Genomic DNA, 16,290 nt, shown 5'->3' on the forward strand with positions numbered 1-16,290 from the left:
AGGGATTTAGGGAAGGAGTTGGGGCAGGGACTTTGGGGAAGGGGTTGGAATAGGAGCATGGAAGGGATGGAGTGGGGTCGGGGGTTGAACACGCACTGGAAAGAGGGGAAGTCAGCACCTAAGCTCAGATAGAAGGGTATAAAACTTTGCTAAATAATTGATAGATTCCCAGTAACCTACAGACTCCTTTAACATCGTGGGGGTCTTGGCATTTTTCTAACTGCCCTCACTATCTCTGGGTCTACTTTCAGGCCTTCGGAGGTCAACAAATGTCCAAAGTATGGCACCTTTGTTACTTGTCTAAGTTCAATTTAATCTTTTCTCTATGCATTTCTGTAAAAACTGTAGTAATTTGTAGTCATGATCTCTGTGCTTGTTCTAGATCACTATTCTTTCCCGCTAGTAGCACATTGTCCAGGAATCCTGTCCTCCATGCTTGTGACAATCTGCTCTGGAATACCTCCGCTGTTGTACTGATTCCCACTGGCATCCTTAACCATTGGCTCTCAAACGAAGTTGCTAAGGTTGTCAAGTAACTGAATTTTTCATCCAGTTTGATGAGCCAGAATCTATTTTTCATATTGCACACTGGAAACAGTCTGGGTTTAGACAGATCTGGTCATCTGTCCTCAACTGTAGGCAGAGGGAAATGGTTCCATTTCAAAACGTTGTTTAAAGGCTTTGGGTCTGTGCATATTCTCAGGTTTCTGGATGGCTCTCTTACCACCATAAGACCGCTTATCCAGTTTGTGCTCTTCTCTACAGGCTGTATAAAGCAGCAATTCCATGGGCTCTGTGGTTTGGCTTGCGGGGGCTATAATAATGCAATGGGTACTTTTCTTTTGGGCATTTAAATGGCTTCACAGTCTCTAAAGAGAGTGTCAATGTCTAGTTTATAAACACTGTCTAGCTGTCTGTCTGCTTGAAATATCATCTCCTGGTCCCAGGTAAACCATCCAAGGTATCTTCAGTCACCACTGTTCCATTTCTTCATGTTCTGGAACTGTACTTTTCTCAGGAGCATTCCTTGCACAGCCTTGCTGCTGTCTCATCTAGGACCACAAAGTCCAGACTCTCTCTCTTTTTGTTCCTTTGATTTCTTAATTAAATTTTATATTTTCCAATGGGCTTTAATGTGGTACAGTTGTTAACCTCTTCCAGCTGTATGTCTGGGTTCACCAGACTGGTCGGCATAATGTTACAGCTTGTGCCAAGATCTAATTGAAATCATACCACTTTCTTCCCAAGTAACACAGCTACATACAACTGTTTCTGGTGCTTACTAGGGTCTTCTTTCACTGGGTTTACCAGCTGTTTGGTCACTCACACTATGGCCTCATACTCACTGCTGTGCTCTTCAGTTACTGTATGTACCTTGGATTTGTTTTTCTTTTCTCTGGATAAACACTAGGCTGCAAAATGTTTAAATTTGCCACAGATCTAGCACTTTCCCCCAAAACCTAGACACTTCTCTTTCTGACTTTTATGTATTTGCATTTGTGTGTACTGTTGTCTTCATGCATCCGACAAAGTGGGTATTCACCCACAAAAGCTCATGCTCCAAAATGTCTCTTAGTCTACAAGGTGCCACAGGATTCTTTGCTGCTTTTACAGCTCCAGACTAACACGGCTACCCCTCTGATATTTGTTGTCTATTGATTATCCATCTGGTCTCCATTTCTCTTTCTTATGTATTGCATGGACAGGTTCTGTCGACTGTCCTGCCAGGTTCTAATCCTCTCTTTGGACAGCTCTGTATAGTGCCAAGTTTTTCCCACAGTTAAGTCAGGTTTTCTCAGCAACCGCTCTTGTATTTGCAAATCTCATGTCCCAACACTATCCAGTCTCTTATCAATGAATCTTTAACAGTTCCAAAATTGCAACTTTCTGCCACCACTTTACTCAGCTATCGCCTCCCCAGCTGCTTAATCCCAAGTAAAGAAATTGTCTTTCGACTCTTTCATTCTTCCTGGAGTTACAGCGAGCATCAGAACAGCCCAGCATTGCTTCCAAGGTGCGCTGAGCTTGGGGAATTTCTGCACACAGAGTCTGACTTAGCTCTCGTCCCTTTTCTCCAGTCAGGTAACAAGCCAGGCTTATTTTCATAGTGTCCTCTTTACCAGCCATAGCAATGTCTACACAGAGGCTGAATTCTTCTTTCCAGCTCTTCCATACCTGAGCTTAATTCTTAGTCCTGGTCTACACTACGAGTTTAGGTCGAATTTAGCAGCATTAGATCGATTTAACCCTGCAGCCGTCCACACGACAAAGCCATTTTTGTTGACTTAAAGGACTCTTAAAATAGATTTCTATACTCTTCCCCAGCGAGGGGATTAGCACTGAAATCAACCCTGCTGGGCCGAATTTGGGGTAGTGTGGACACAATTTGACTATATCGGCCTCCGGGAGCTATCCCAGAGTGCTCCATTGTGACTGCTCTGGACAGCACTCTCAACTCAGATGCACTGTCCAGGAAGACAGGAAAAGCCCCGCGAACTTTTGAATTTCATTTTCTGTTTGGCCAGCATGGCAAGCTGATCAACACAGGTGACCATGCAGAGATTATCAGCAGAGGTGACCATGGAGTTCCAGAATCGCAGAAGAACTCCGGCATGGATTGAACTGGAGGTACTGCATCTGATTGCTGTATGGGGAGATGAATCCGTGCTATCTGAACTCCTTTCCAAAAGACAAAATGCTGGAATATTTGAAAAAATCTCCAAGGGCATGAAGGACAGAGGTTATAACAGGGACCCGCATCAGTGCCATGTGAAACTTCAGGAGCTCAGGCAAAGAACCAAAGAGGCAAAGGACCGCTCTGGGTCAGAGCCCCAGACATGCCACTTCGCTGCACGCCATTCTAGGGGGGTGCCCCTACAACTACCCCACCCCTGTGCTTTTCTCCTCTCCCACCCCTCCTTGGAAGTTAACCCCTCCCCCATTTGTGTGACTGGGGGAACTGTGGGATAGCTACCCACAGTGCAATGCTCCGGAAGTCGACACTAGCCTCGGTACTGTGGATGCACTCATGACTTAATCCGCGTAGTGGGGACACAATAGACTGTATCAAATTGCTTTCTAAAAAATCGACTTCTATTAAACCTTATTTCGCAGTGTAGACATACCCTTAGTTTGCAGATTTAATGTCTGCAGAGACTTCAGCCCCTCCATATCTTGTTATCAGCTTGGTCTCGTCAAACTGTGCTCAGACGTATTCTGCTCTCTGCAGTGCAGCTCTGAATGGTCTGTCCTGCGGACTAGGGCTCGATTATCACTGACACCATGTTATATGCTTCATTGGCTCTGGATCATCTCCCTTATAAGAGCTCACTCTAGCACACGGTTAATTAACCAACTCCAGCTTCACTGTGGCGGCTTGCAACTGTGGTTTCTTCACCCGCGTGGCATCACACAGACTTCCAAATAGTTCCTTCCCTTTGACTATCTGCTGTCTGAATGCGTCCACTAGCGCTTCCATATTGGTACATGCAGGAAGGCATGCAGCACCCCCTCGGGGTGGGAGACTAATAGCTGCTTTGCAGCTACCTAACAGCCAGGGCCAGCTCCAGGTTTTTTGACGCCCCAAGCAAAAAAAAAAAAAAAAGAAAAGACAGGAGTGCCACCCCTTCAAAAGGGCTGCCCCAAGCACATGCTTGGAACCCTGGTGCCTAGAGCCGGCCCTTCTGAAAGCAACAAGCACCACTGCTGTACAGCGGCCAAAACACAAGTGCGCATTCCCCTTCTTTCTCTAGGCAACAGGGAGACGCCAGACGGTGATCCCAGATGGCGGCTTTTTCTGCACAGTGCAAGAGCAAGGCCAGCACCACCCGCTGATCTCAGACGTGGCTCCTGCCCTCGCTCATATCACTGGGATGGAGCAGGTTGATGAAGCTGGCTTAAGGTGTTCCCCCCCAGGAGTGGCTCCCCTAGACCGGGAGTGTTTGGGGGGTGGGAGTGGGGGGTGGTCCATCCATCCTGCAACGAGGCATCAGTGTTAAAGGAGCCCTGTGCCAAAACCGGACTTGTTCGAATGCACCCACCCAGCCTTTGGGGCTGGAGTGTGGTGCTGAGTGTTTGTGCCTACTCATGCCAGCAGATCACTGCTCAGGAGTGTGGGAGCGGCCTCCCTTTGTCCTCACTCTCTCTTTAGGGCAGATTTTTAATCTATTTTATTATATTGTTTGTTCCTTTTAGCAGCTGGTGTCTGTAGTTCCCATTCGGAGCTTAGCTTTACATCGGTTTCCTTTGGTGCCCATCTCCAGATGGCACTGTTGTTCAGATCATGCTAGTCCACAGCCTCCATGGGGCTAACACTCAAGCAAGCTGTTTTGTTCGCTAGCCATTGCACCTGTTTCGACACCACACTGCTACTTCTGTGGGCTGGAAGGATATTCTATTACCTATCAGTTTATTGTCCCCAGACAACCTTCCTTATGGGGGCAAGCAGGGACTTCACTTCCCCATCAGACCTTCTAGTCACACACTGCACTAGTAGATCTCACCAAGTGCACTCTGTGGGTTAGTGACTGGTGTTCGCACAGCGGTTGTACTGACCAGGGATAGCAGCTTGGTAAATGAGTGTTGAATGGATCACACTGGAAACCAGAGACCTCAGATATTCACTTTCCTTCATATTGGGAAGCATCTGATTAGCACCTGTCTTGTGCGTGCCAATGACATGGGAACACTTTAACTCGAATGAGTTTGGTCAGGCACATAACAGCGCTTCACGGATCATGGTTTGCTGTACAAATAGCTCCTCTGCACTGGTGCCGTTCCCAAGTCCCATTCCAGCATGCATTGAGCTCACTGACTCTTCTGCTCTGGCCCTGGGCACAGTCTCCTCTTTGATTGTCCTGCTCAGGAACTCCAGGGCCTGGCCCCAGGGCCTTACAGTGAGCAGCGGAAGGTTCTTCTGAAAATAACTCTGGTGAATGGGGACAAAATGGTCTGGGGAAGGGGAAAGTCTCTGGCTGCAAGAAAACAGACAGTAACAGAAGACGATTATTGTATTACCTGGGGCTTGGGCAGAGATCCTAGAAGGGGACAGAATCACTATTTGACATTTACCAGTGAATCACGGATTGAGATGAGATTCCACACTTGAAAGGTGGAGGGAGAGGCGCAGAGAGAGAATGATATAGTTATTAGATAGTTCACACTATCTGAAGGCTGATGGCTAGTCAAAACCCAGACAAGGATATTCTAAAGTCAAAGGACTTGAATTTTGAGAGTCCAGCTATCAGAATGACGATAAAGATGGTGACATGGCTGTGTCCATTTGATTTCTGGACATTTAGGTTCATCGTGCTGGTTTCTGGTAAGTTATTAATACAGCCCTTAGGAGGACAATCCACTTTAAAGAGGAGGCATTCATTAAAAGGAAAAACAAAACAAAACTACAACCACCAATACATAAACAATTTTCTACACAGCTTGAGTTCCCTCTTTGTCTGCAATGTTTACCAGGGACAACCTGTCTAGAACTTTATTCAACACAGAGACAATAATGAACTGCAAGAAAACCTATAATTACAAACCAAGTTACTTGTTGCCCAAGTTCACCAGTAATACAAACATATAGCTGACCACCCAACAGGTAAGTGGCAAAGGTACAGTAACCTGGCAGCTGAATTTTAGGCTTTCCCAGGCCACTTTTTGGGCCACCATGTTTCAAAGTGACAGATGTCCTTTGGCTCATCCATTCTCCATATTCTTTGTGCTTTGAGAAAGCACATTCTCTACCTGGCGAGGTTTCCCCAACTTCTCTCTCCCATACATCTCTTTTGCTGGTGTAATGTTTGAGAAATTATATGGATTTTACAAAGAATAGAACTTCATCCTGATCCATGTTGGTTCTGGTTCTGCCTTTCTCCACAAGATTGAAAAGCCCATCAATTCCCAGTGGTTTTTTCCCCATGAAGGTTCTGAAACACTCATCAGCTGTCCTCTCAGCTAACCAGATCCAGCTCGTTAGGTCTCTCACCCAAACGCATGTTTTCCAGCCTTCAACTCATTTTTGTGCCCCTCTCCCCAATCTTTCAACATCCTTTTAAGAATGTGGAGACCACACAGGCCCCAGCACGCCATGACCCGGTCCTTGTGCTGCTGAGTCCAGAGGCAAAATCGCCTCCCCGCTCCTAGTGCCCCTCTTTATACCTCCAAGGATGGCATCAGCTCTTTGGGCCACAGTGGTTATTAACAGCAGCACACCTAGGGAACAGCAAGGTGGGAAGAAACAGGAGGGCCCATTTCACCCCTAATGGGACTAATTCAGGAAAGGGAGGACAGGGGTGCAGTCACCCCCACTTCCTGCCTGAGCACTGGAGCCAGACTAGCCAGGGCTGGGGTGAGTATCTGTAGCAGCATCCCTGAGCAGCACTTTCTAGGAAAGCCTCTCTAAATCCTAGGGGGGAAGGTGTTGGCTCCATGGATCAAGGAGAGACAGGGCCATGGAGTAAGATCAGTGTAGGGTAGCTCTGGCCAAGTTGGGAGTAGGACATGCTGGTGGGTTTGCTCTGAGAAGAGACAATCAGCAAGGGCAGTGTGGAGCCAGGTGCCGTGAAATGGAGAAATGAGGAGAAACTGGGCTTTAGCCTAAACCTAGGGGCACCCATGAATTGGCAGGGGCAGCCCCCTGCCTGTTCCAGGGAGGGGTGACCGCTCTGTCTTCCCTGCTCAACCAGAGCAGGAACATGCTGCCTACAGAGGAAAATCCCCAAAAAGGGGACGAACCAGCCTAGGGCCTTTCAAACCCCTGTTGTTATTGGCTCGCTGCTCCCTCTGTGGGTGGTGGGATGAGTGGGGCTGGAGACAGTCAGGTTTCAGGAGGGAGCTAGTTTTGTGGGACTGGAGAGGCACTGGAGCCAGGCTGTTCCCAAACAGAGAGATAGCACAGAGCTGGTGTCTGCGGCGCTCCGGAATGAGCTCTTTCCTACAACTCACTTATAGAGAGACGCCTCTCACTTGTGACTGCACAACACCCCCATGCCAACTGCCTCCCCACAAGCACCGTCAGAGAAGCGTTCACTGTATTGGCCATTTAATGCAGCTTAGCAGATAGAAATGAGGAGGGGCCAGCAGCACGGGACTGCTCGCTCTTACCGGGCCAGAGGCGGAGAATTCTCCAGCCTCACCCCATCCTGGAAGTTTACTTCACTTTGCCCTTTGCAGAGGAAGTTGAGCCAACTACCGGCTCCAGCCTACAATCCTAATTTGTCTTAATGAGTATTTTTAATTACACAACTAGTGTGCTGACAAGAGCTGCATAGGGGGCCTGTCAGACTGCCGCTATTAATTCAAGGCCTGTGTGTACTACAACCAAGAACCACCTCCAAATGATGGGCGGTGGGTTACCCTCCCCACTGCTTGTTCCTGACTTTCCTTTGTACCTATTTGCTCGGGCACAGAAGGCTGTTGGGACAGATGGACAGTGAGATGGGGGGGGACAGGGGGAACAAAACAAAATAGGAGTAGGAGTAAGGAATCAGCATTGTGGGACTGTAGGACGCAGCGGTACTAATAGTAGGGTCCCCCTGTGCTAGGTGCATCAGAACAGTCCTGACCCCAGCTAACTTAGCCAAGACCAGGCAAAAGCATGAAAGGGGCCCCAGAGGCTCCTGCTGCTGCCCAGGGGAAAGGGGAATGGGGGGGGGAGAAGAGGGTGACAACACTAGGACAATGTAAAGGAATGGCAATGGGGCCGGGGGCTCACTGAGCACCTGAGGGGGCAGGGGAGGGACGGGGGCTGCGGCAGAGGCCAATGAAGGGAGAAGAATAACCAGGCTGCGAGAAGAGAGGGAATGCAGGACCAGCCGGCTTCTGAGCCAGCATTAAGGGTGAAGGGTCATCTCGTCTGACCTGCACCTTACAGACCACTAAACTTCCCCCTGCCAAAGCCACCCCAAGCCCAGCATTTGAACGCAACAGAGCTGCAGCCACAGCTCGTGGTCAGGCAGAGCCCTGGCTCCGGCTTCCCTTGAGAGCAGGGATTTGAAATGCAGGGCAAGCGCCCAAGTGGGTTTGCTCAGTGGCCAGCGGAAAGCAGGTTTGATTCTGGCAGCATGGAGGGAAGGGATGAGGCCCAAATAGGCCAGAGGTCGAGTGACTCCCTCCAGCCAGAGATGGTCCCTCCAGAGCCGGGTTTGGGCTGCTGCTGGGCAGTAAATGAAAGACTTCCCTCTAGGGCTTTCAGGAGCAAAGGTCTCTTCAGTCCCAGAGCACGTCTCAGCCATGGGGAGAGCTGGGCAAATAACCGATTGCTGTTCACTTGAAAGTAAAAAAAATAATTAAAATAATTCACTGCAGGTCAAACTGAAAACAAATTTCTTAGAATTTTTTAGCAAATGGACAAGAAAAAGGTTTCGGGGGGAACAAAAATGTTTCGTTTGGCTCAGAATGACACGTGTGTTTGATTTCCAGCACTGAGCAATTTTTGACTTTTTAAAACGAAAGGAAGTTGTGAAACCAAAAGTCAAAACATTTCATTTCCAAACTGTCGGAACAAAAACTTTCAAGGTGTTTGGTTTTTAGTTTAACCAAAACAATCCAGCAAAACCAACACAAATTAGCAAAAAAAAAAAAAAAAAAAAAAAAAAAAAACCCAACCGTTCAGCATCATGGGATCTGGATTTTTGCCAGGCTGAGGTTTCCTAAAGTCCATTATACCAGTTGTATTTAAACAAGCCCTACACACGTTACACCCTCCCGCCCAGTACAGGGTGCTGAGTCAGGGCCATCTTCCAAAAACCCCAAAAATCCTCCAAAGAGGGAAAAGCCTTTTGTATTTGGGATTCAAAAGCCCATGCAAAGTGTTTTGCAGATGCAGACGAGAGCTACAATTCTGCTGTAGCTGCTGCCACGGAAGGAGGCAGCTGAATTGACACCAAACGTTTCTGTTTCCTTCCCCGGGAAGGTGGTGGGGGCTGCTGGTGTTTCTCTGGCAGTGTTCTCATTGAAATGCCCTTGCAGCTGGCACAGAAGTGACTGGGGTGCAGCCTAACGGATTCGCATCATCCTTTCAGTTCCCCTTTCCCCATTGATTTTCTTCTGTTCTCTCGGCCGCTTGCTCATGGCTGCTATGCAGCTCCCTGCCCCCAGCCAGGGCAGCCTGCTCCAGCCACTAAGACAGAGGTGTCCCCGAGCTGGTTGAATCTCAGTCACTCAAAAATACGAGCCCCTACTTGCACTTCCAGCCCTAGGGTTCAGGCCTTCCTCCATTTTCCATAGGCTCCCGGGACTGCATACAATCAGTGCTTTCCTGTGCCAATAATCCCGTGCATAACCAGACCCTTTCATAAACCTTCCTGGTGCTTCTCATTCGAGCTCCTGCCAGCGCCCAGGCCGGCTGCAGGCAAGTGAGGAGGAAACTCACCCTGCTGAAGCTGCATCCCAGGCCTGTTGTGGACCGAGCCCAGAAGGAGACGTTACCAACCCCTTAGCATCAGTGCCAAGGTGCTACAACAAAACCCTGCCGTCAGCTTGGCCAGCTGAGAGGCCTCGAACAAGGGACACAAACTAGCAGGGCTGAGGACGAGGCCCCTGGGTAGATTCTGAGGATCTTGCTGCCGGAGGGGGAGTCTCTGTAATGAGATGCTTTTCCTCCCCACGTGGCACAGCTGTTGGGTGGAGAGAAACGTGGCGGAGGCGGCAGGAGAAGAGGGAGCCCCAGGCAGAGGCCGGCTCTTGCAAAGAGAAAGGGCAGCCCAGCAGATGGTGTGGCTCCCGGCTACGCGCAAGAAATGCTGCTGTATCAGCCATGGCCCCTGGACGGCTTCTCTTGTGCTTTTAGGGCTCGTCTACACTAGACACGCTACAGCCGCCCAGCGCGGGCGCAAGGGGTTTCCCCATCCACCCCCGCAGAGGCAGCAGTGGGGTCTATAGCAGGGCTTCAGGCAGCGTAACGCCGTCTCTCAGCCCTGGCTGATGTAGCTAGGGCAGCCCAGGCTCTGGGATAGGCCGCTCGGGCAGCCGGGGGTCGGCAGCAGCACGTGGTCCTTGCCCCCATGCACTCCTGTATTATTGTCTGTGTCGCTCCCCCACACCCCGGGGCATTCAACAGATGGGAACCCCCCCCCCCCGGGCATTCGACAGATGGGAATCGCTTCCCTGCCGGGGTGTTCGACAGACAGGAACTCCGCCCCTCCCCCCCGGCACTTCCCTCCCAGGGCATTCAACAGTCGAGAACTGGGCCTCCCGGCGCTTCCCCCCCACCCCAGCACATTCAACAGACAGGAACCAGCCCCCCCTCCAGCGCTTCTCCCCTGGGGCGTTTGACAGTCAGGGAACCGGATCCCACCCAGGGCATTCAACAGACAGGAACCAGGCCCGCATGGCACTTCCCCTCTGAGTTAGTCTGGTAGCAAATAGAGCCCAGCGGGGAGGAGGGGAACAATGGGGCCAGAGGAGCTGCCTGCATAAGCTGGCCTGCTTTCCAGGCACTTCTGGCTCATTATGACGCCCTTCATAGGGGGGTTTTAAATGTGAATTTAGCATCCCGCAGGTTTAACACACTGGAGACTAGCGGAAGGACTGGAAGGCAGAGCTGCTGGGGTCCAAGGCACAGGGAGAAGGGAAACCAGACTGCTATGTTGTAAGGACTACCAAAGGGCAGGCTGCGAAGCGCAGGATTGAGGTTTCCTATCAGTCACCAAGGGCAAGAAACTGGGATTGCAATGGCCACAGTCCTGGCAAAGTTAGATGCCAAACCCGGGGTAGCAGATGTCAAGCCGGTGTTCAGAGTGCACAGCGACGGGGCACAGGGTGGGAACCTGAGTGGAACAGCAGCTGGCCTGCTCCAGGTGGGTTTTCTCTGTGGGAAAGGGGTCATTCTCTGGCAGGAAGAGGAGAGAAGTCCTAGGGAAAGGACAAATCCTCTTTGGCGCAGGAAGGCTGCTCTGTGCCTGCAGCCCATAGAATGGGGTCAGTTACATAGGCAGATGGCTCAGGCCCAGGGAGGCCAATGATCGTTTCTGGCAGCTGGGCGCAGGCCCAGGGCAGATCTGTGTGTTCTTAAACTTGCCTCCTTTTACTGGTTTCGCCCCCCTTAAACAATCCCCGAACTACGGCCCTACTGGGAGTCAGTGGCACCTTCCCCAGAGAGCCAGGAGTCACACAGAGAAACCTGCTTCTGGGCAGTCACTTTAGCCTGAGCCTCCAAGCAGGGGCATGTTCAGCTGGCAGGAACGGCAGCCAGGGGACTGGTACGGTTTGAGCTGATTCCTGTTCCCCTCTGGCTCTTGGTTTTGAAATCCAGCTGCCCGTGCAGCGAGCTAGGGCAAGCAGACACGCTGGTTTCAGAAAACGGACTCCCTGTAAGGTTAAGGTGGGATTGCTGACTACATGGGACTCGGTCCTTTGCTGCAGTGTGAGCTGGATGTGCAGGTCGCATCTGCAGGACATATTCCTGCGCTAGCTTGCTCAGAGCTGTCATGCTAACTGCAGAGCAGAGCAGCAGGAGGGGCTGAGCTGCTACACACACACTCAGGGCGGCTGGCCCCTCCTCCTGCCACGGCTATGCTCGTTTTAAGAAGCCAGCTCAACGATGGCCACGCGGGGCTGGCTCCTGGAGCCGGGAAGAACACACAAGCTTGAAGTCCAAAGGTACCTTTGGGTGGAGCTCAGGGCTTTGAGACGTGGCTTGGCTGGTCAAAGAAAGCAGTTTCCGGGGGTTAGACGGTTGAGCTGGCAAACGCTAGCAATTGAAGCGACAGTCATAAGGAAACACTGGACACATCGTTCAGGTGCTATGCGATCGTGCGTAGCCTTTGGGCTCATTGGAGACAGCTAGCTAGGGTGCCGGCCAGCACCCAATGGGAGACTTCCCTCCTAGTGGGACTCTGACTGGTACTAACGCACTTCTCTGACGAAGTGGGTATTCACCCACGAAAGCTCATGCTCTGGTACGTCTGTTAGTCTATAAGGTGCCACAGGACTCTGCTGCTTTTTACTTCTCTCCTAGAGCGCTGAGCAGCAAAGGAAGCCTTGGGCCCAGCGGCTGGTCTGGCACTCGGGGGCCATACAGGAACGCATGCCAGTGACAAGCAGTGCCATTGGGGTGCATTCACAGCCGTGAGTGGAAGCTGGCCCATTGCACCGGCTGGCCCAGCTGCCTTAGGGTGGATGCCATGCCCATGAATTACCACCTTTGCTGTTCTAAGGAACTTCCATTTTAAACGCTGACATCAGCGCCGCCGGCAGATTCACCCCAGCATGTGACAGCTGCCCACATTCACTGGGGGCACCTTGGCTGACTCCAGCTAATCCAGCACTAAGAGGGGCAGCCACCACCAGCAAATAGGGTGAAAACCCACTGCTGCCAGGAGGCTACGTTGCTTTTCCAAGGTTGCCCAGCAGCTCTCGCCCACAAGGACAGCAGTGCAAGGCAAGGTTCTCACACTGTACCATGCACCATGGGGGGCTCTGCAGAGACACTCTGCTATGCACAGAATGAGCTACGGAGGAAGGGTTGGAGACGGGCTGCCTAGTGGGTTTTTTCCTTTTACGATGTCATCTGCAGACAGAAAAAGCTGGAGCAGCAGGGCCACAGCCATTACCAGCACAGAGCATCACCTATTTCTTGCACCTTGCACATCTTAAAATCCCTGAGGATCTTGGTGGCTTTTCTCCTCCCACCCCCCGACATCACAGCCAATGTCCCAGCCCTGCCTTGAGGAATGGACATTTGGAAAGTCCTGCTTACACTGTTGCACTCTTCATAGCAAAGTCCTATGAAAGTCATCTGTCCCCCCACAGCTCTAGCTTCAGTGTATGAGAGTGTATAAAGGCTGGAAATACACTAATCCCAGTAAGGAGCAGAGCCACAGCTGGTTAGTGTTTTGAACGACACAAATAAGGTTTAGTGCATTAAAGGACCAGTACACAGTATTAATATTTAATTCACTCTAAGCAGCTCATCTCCCAATTAAGCACACAGCAGCCAAAGCCATACTCCCTAAACACGGACAAAAAAGGCAGTTTACCACCAGCTGTTTCCGCTGACATTTGATTGTTCAAACAAGCCACAGTAAAAACAAAACCCGAAACAGTGGAATATGAATATTTAATAAGATCCGACCTACCCAGGCTAGCACTTGGGATAAAGAGGGGATTTTAATAAGGCCTCTTTATGATCCAATTAATGGATTCATATTCCCCACCTAAGCGATGCCATTTGAACGTTGGCAGTAATGGGCTTTGCGGAAGCAAATCCTTTTAGATGCTTCATGTGCATTGGGCACAAACTGCTGAAAATGCCTCCCTTAATGCCCCGAAGGTCCTGACTAATTTTGTACATTACAGAGAACCACGTAAACGTCATTTTGATTTCAGAGGCAGGAGGCAGTGAAAAGCATTTCAGCGGTCGGAGACGCTGCTGCTGAGTGTGAACATCTCACTGTTCCTGACAGCACAATGGGGACCTGCAGGGGCACTGTTGGACCTACCACAAACTATTCATCACTGATCCTTGGTAGGCAAGAGGGGACACCATTGACCTATTCCCACCCCCTGCCCCGGTAGTATGTTCCTGCAGAGGGCTTCAGTGCTTGGCCTTTGCACTAGCCGCAGGGACTCGGAAGCAGCATTGGTGAAGGTTCGTACAAGCACGGGCCGGAGCCACAGCCCCGTCCTACTGACGTCAATGGCGATACTCCAGGGGACAGCAGCTGAGGATCCAGTCTGTACAAGTTCAAGGAAGTGGATGGCTCAAGGAGCCAGGCATGGGATGAGGAGACGACTCTCTCTAGTTCCCTGCTTCCATCCCAGAGCCCTCCAGTCCCTGCCCAAGGCCTTCAGCACCTTCCTGCCTCCTTTTACAGCGGGCGACAGGATCATTTTGGCAGGGAAAGGACCAGCCTGCCACGGGTTCAGGTCGAGCCTCCAGCTCAGGCCTAGACTGTGTGATGAAGAGGGGGAGCACGCACCATCACCGCCCATTCGGGGTTCAGTGCATTACCCCAGGGAAGTCAGCAACCTCTCAGATTGACTAGGTTAGAGCACGGCCCGTTCCCACAAGGCCTGCAAAGCCAAGTGGTGTTTGGAGAAACGGAGTAGCAGTTCTGTTTTAATGTACTGGAAACAAAAGCACTTATTGCTCTAGCTGGTTTCCAGCCATGCTAATCCTCTACAGTTGGGTGGCTCTGGCACTTGGAAACAATGGCCCCAGGATTCCTGTGCTGCCAACTCCTGACGTTCCGACTGCTTCTCTAGGACAGCCTGGCGCGCGCTCTTGGGCCCCCTACAATGCGCAAAAAGTTTTTTTTTTTTAATTATTTTTTCTAAGTGTCTGTAATTGCCTTTGATGTTCAGAACCATGATTCAGGACTAGATGGAAGAACCAAGTAGAGAGGAGAGGAGTCACCCCTGGACAGAGCACAGTCCTGGGCCATCACACACACTAAGCCTCTCCTGTCCACTCTGCTCTGCTTCCCTTTAGAGCAGAGAAATTCCTACTGCAGCTTGGGAAATTCTTATTTAATTTTGTAAGATTACAGGAGTTGCCTCAATAGGAGCAAAGCCCAGATGCCAGCCAAAGGTGGGTTTTCTTCCCTGTGTGTGTTGATTATTCTCCCCACTCCGGCTCCTACATGTAGGGACAGCCAGGGGGCTACACATGCTGCCCCCTCCCCAAGCACCGGCTCTGCAGCTCCCATTGGCCTGGAACCACGGCCAATGGAAGCTGCAGGGGCAGCACGCGGACCTGCCTGGCTGGCATTGCGCCTCCACATAGGAGCCTGAGGGGCACATGCTGATGTTTCTGGGAGTTGCTTGAGGTAAGTGCCACCCGGAGCCTGAACGCCTGACCTCCTCCCATGCCCCAACCCCCTGCCCCAGCCCTGATTCCCCTCCCGCCCTCCAAAACCCCTTGGTCCCAACCTGGAGTTCCCTCCTGCACCCCAAATCCCTCATCCCCAGTCTCACCCTAGAGCCCCCTCCTGGATTTAGAACCCCTCATCCCCAGCCCCCCACACTGCAACCCCCTGTTCCAGCCCAGAGCCACCTCCCATATTCTGAGCCTCTCTGCTCCACCCCAAACCTCCCATCCCTGGCCCCACCCCAGAACTCACACCTCCAGCTGGAGCCCTCATCCCCTCCTGCCTCCCAATCCCCTGCCCAGAGCCCACACCTCCCCCAATTTCATGAGCATTCATGACCTGCCATACAATTTTCATACTCAGATGTGGCCCTTAGGCCAAAAAGTTTGCCCACCCCTGCTCTAGGTCAACCCATATCATCACCACTCTGCCTTCCTGCTAGCACACGGTTTTAAAACAAGATTGTAGCGTGACAAAAGAAAGGCTGTGGTCTTCACATTACTAAACCTCTAGTGACCATTATAATGTGAGTTACTTACTGATAACTCCTCTCTAGGGTTACAGAATCCTAGAAAACGCAGGGCTAGAAGAGACCGTAAGAAGTCCTCAAGTTCAGCCCCTCGAGCAGAGGCAGGACCAAGTTAACCTAGACCAGCCCTGACAGATGTTTGTTCAACCTGTTCTTAAACTCCAAGGATGAGAATTCCACAACCTCCCTTGGTAGTGTATTCCAGAGCTTAACTATCCTTACAGATAGAAAGGGTTTCTTAATATCAAACCTAAATCTCCCTGGCTGCAGATTAAATTTTAAAGAATGCTGTATTTAAAAAGCATTGTCCTGTCCTAAAGACTAATTATTTGTAGCACCGTTCACACTTCACCACAGCAAAAACCGACCTTGTTTAACACACTAAAATGCTGAGCACTTGTGTCATTTAAATAGCTTCTTCCATTTTTGGAAGAGGATTAGTAAGTGATAGAAGAGAACTATTTAACATTCAGGAAATGTAATGCACACGTGCAAGTTATCAATCATTGTAGGCAGATGGTAAATGTATCTCCTTTCACCACAAATTGAGCAGCAAACATTCAAATTCATCACCAAGACAACATATTTAAATTCACTTCTATTTTCGGTTCAGACATTCTCAACAAATTGCTAAGTAATGAAAATCAATACTTTTGCCCAAATAGTTGAGGGAAGATGCTGGAAAGTCTGCATCATTGTAGCAGAGGCATGTTCTAGCTATTTGAATTGTATAAAGTTAAAAAGACCCATTAACTCACAGTTTACACACTTATGTAGGTCAGAATGTTCTTTGCAGCTAAAAATCATCTAACTCTTCACCTCCAACAGTGCTAATAGTGACTGAGGCCACAGGAGTGACTAGCAAGGTATTTCCAAATTTGCTATTCCTGTGTTAAGCAGGAAGTTTCATTTCAGTCATGGAATCATAGAATATCAGGGTTGGAAGGG

This window comes from Gopherus evgoodei, chromosome 10, assembly GCF_007399415.2.
Source record: "Gopherus evgoodei ecotype Sinaloan lineage chromosome 10, rGopEvg1_v1.p, whole genome shotgun sequence".
NCBI lineage: Eukaryota > Metazoa > Chordata > Testudines > Testudinidae > Gopherus > Gopherus evgoodei.